Below are 3,359 nucleotides of genomic sequence, written 5' to 3' on the forward strand. Positions count from 1 at the left end.
CTGCTGGCTACAGCTCCGACCTGGGCCCAGGCCGGCTGCGGGAAACGCCCGGCGTCTCGGCTGTCACCGAACCTGTGCAGTTGCCGCGGGGGGAGTCGTGCGTGTCAGATTTAGGCCAGGAAGCGGAAGTTGCCGGCAGCGAGAGTTTAACCTCTGTGGGCGCGGAGGGTTGCGGGGATTCAGCGCCCGGGACCGTGGATCTGTGCAGGGAGTTATAGGTGTGTGTGACATCAGGGGTGGAGCATTTTGGCTCGTTTTCACAATTCAGTCGTTAGCCTTTTTGCTTTCCTCCTGGAAGCATTAAGGTTGAAGTTTTCTTCTAAATATCCAAGTTTTGATTTGTTGTATTAGTTCGGATTTGATTTTTGTTCGTGTTCGGTTTCAAGTGCTGATTTGTAACTCTCCCCCCACACACGCCTTTTGACCCCTGAGTTATTTAAAAGTCCATTGTCGGAGTGGCAAACATCCTCTGAGACTCAAAGGGCAAGGCCATGGGCGCTTTATTCCGGCTGCTCCAGGAACGTGGGAAAGCAGCGGAGTTTTATTCTAGGGAAGGAAACAAAGGCGGCCGAGTGCCAGCTGCACGTTTGGTGGGCTTTGGTCATCAGGGGTGGACATGATGCCCAACGGAGCTGTCGGCAGGTTGACCCAGCTTGGTCCATCGCGTCCTGTTCTAGGAATCGATTATTCAAAGAAGGAATTTAGAGGGACTGCAGAAAATGTTACAGGTCTTAACACCATTTTGCATTTCCGCAAACGAACAAGAAGTTAATCCCTGTGTTAGTGATTTCTAAGCCCATTTGCCTTGTGGCCCAAGAATGTTGAGCTTGAAATTTGATGAAACTTGCCTTAAGGCTGGAGTACGAGGCCAGCTTTCAAAAATGGTTTTGTGTCTTGATTGAAAACACTATATCTTCTAGTTGTTGGGTTTATCGTACTCTACGGCTCTATCGGTTCAAGCTTGTGCGTTGGGCCTTTTAAAATGTGTGTTTCCTGATAATTCCCTTCAGCTCGTCAACTGGGGGTGATGTGGGGCGGGGGGAGAAAGAGAGAGAGAGAGGAGAGAAAGAGAGACTGTATTGTCAGATTTTTGCTTGTGCTATTCAATTTTTTGCTTCCTATGTTTTGAAGTTTTATTAACTGCAGGTAACGGTGTTTCATTACTGAATAGATAATAGCCAAATTCCTTCCCCCAAAAGATTATAAGGTTTCCTAGTCCTACCAGCAAAATCATTAAGTTCATTAAGGCAAATCCCCTCCAGCGCTGGTTGTTGATGCTGTCTTTAATTTTGTATTTTTCTGACTACTTGTGCAATTGAGGATTGTTTTGGTCTGTTGGCCATTTGGCTTTTCTCTTTTGCAAATGTTCATATCCTTTGTCCAGTTTTCTCTGGGGTGATTTGTCCTTTTCTTATCAATTTGTAAACAGTGTACAAATTACATTGTACATTAGGGATATTAACAGTCTGTCAGTTACACTGTACATTAGGGATATTACATTAGAGATATTAACATCTTTGTCCATTAAGGCTATTAATCATCTGTCAGTTACATTGCAGTATTTTCCCCCAAACTCCTTTTGTCTTTTGCATTTTATGTTTTTTTAAATGTGCAATTAGAAAAATTTTATGTGGGCTGGGCACAGTAATCCCAGCACTTTGGGAGGCTGAGGCTGGTGGGTCACTTGAGGCCTGGAGTTCGAGACCAGCCTGACCAAAATGGTGAAACCCCATCTCTACTAAAAATAAAAAAATAAAAATAAAAAATAAGTAGCTGGGTGTGGTATCTCTACAAAAAAAAAAAAAAAATAGCCAGGTATGGTGGTGGTTGCTTGTAATCCCAGCTACTTGGGAGGTTGAGGCAGGAGAATCGCTTGAACTTGGGAAATGGAGATTGCAGTGAGCTGAACTCACACCACTGCACTCCAGCCTGGGTGATAGAGCAAGACTTCATCTCAAAAAAAAAAAAAAAAAGAGAGAAAAATTTTATGTGTAATATGTAACTAGTGAAATGTAGCCTCTGATCAGATATGTCTAAACTTTCTTTTTATGGCTCTTGTATATCCCATCTTGCCTAGTTTCCCTTCCCTATTCCAGATAGAAAGATAATCTTAACATTTATTTCAGTGTTGTTATTGCTTTAATTTTTTTTCTACTTTAATCTAATTGGAATTTACTGTGGTATATGGTATGAAATCAAGATCAAGCTTGAACAAGAAGCCTGTGTCATGCTTTTTTCTGTGTCAAATAAAATCAGAGACTTTAATTAGAAAGACAGACTATTGCAAAAGGGAGAATGCTCCCAGCTCTGAAACCTGAGAGCATCTTGAAACCAAACAGAAAAAGGCTTTTCTTGTAGAGGGTAGGGAGGCAGGCAGAGATAAGCAGAATCTGTGGAAAGGAAGCTGCACAAACAAGGGGTAATGGCCAGTGGGGTCTGCCAGGAAATTGTTCCACTGTGGTCCGCCCATTCCCAGGAGAAGCTGAGAAGCAGGGTCCGTCGGGAGGGGGGGAGTTTCAACTTTTTTTGATGCTTGCCCAGGCTTAGGGGCAAGCAGAGTTAGGAGCTTGTAGGCAAGAAGCCTGGTTCAAGTTTGGCTAAAGAGCATTTCGTTCCGATTGATCAGTGGGGACAAACAGTTAGGCTTGTCATCTATGAGGCAAAGAATGGGAATTTGGAGAGTGGGTGTCAGGCCTTCTCATAGGTAAACAGGGGACATCCGTGACTTCTAAGTCATATGGGGAAGGATGGTTCTTTGCAGTAAGCCATTTTCCAGAAAAGCCATTTTCCCTTTAGAGTAAGGGGATTTTTTGACCTGCACTGCTCACCAGGCTGAGGTAAAATTCAGTATTGTCAGTTAGCATCATTTATGAAACACACCACCTTGTACCCACAATTCAGTCATATAAGGTCACAAATATACTTAGCTTGACCTGAACTCTATTTTGTGTCTATAATCTATTTGATTTCAAGGGATTTTTGTTCTTGCAAATTTACTTTTTAGGAATTCTCTGAAGTTTAAAATCATTTAATCAAGTTTCAAAATGAATGCTACCAACCCATCCCCCACCCCCCAAAAAAAAACCCAAAAACACAACAAAACTAAATTGTTGTGGCTGGGCAAGGTGACTCATGCCTATAATCCCAGCATTTTGGGAGCCCAAGGCGGGCAGATCACTTGAGGCCAGGAGTTCGAGACCAGCCTGGCCAACATGGTGAAACCCTGTCTTTACTAAAAAATATAAAAATTAGCCACCCTGGTGGCATGCACCTGTAATCCCAGCTTCTTGGGAGGCTGAGGCAGGAGAATTGCTTGAACCCAGGAGATGGAGGTTGCAATGAGTAGAGATCACACCACT

The sequence above is a fragment of the Colobus angolensis genome, unplaced genomic scaffold (genome assembly GCF_000951035.1).
Source record: "Colobus angolensis palliatus isolate OR3802 unplaced genomic scaffold, Cang.pa_1.0 Scaffold176, whole genome shotgun sequence".
Taxonomy (NCBI): domain Eukaryota; kingdom Metazoa; phylum Chordata; class Mammalia; order Primates; family Cercopithecidae; genus Colobus; species Colobus angolensis.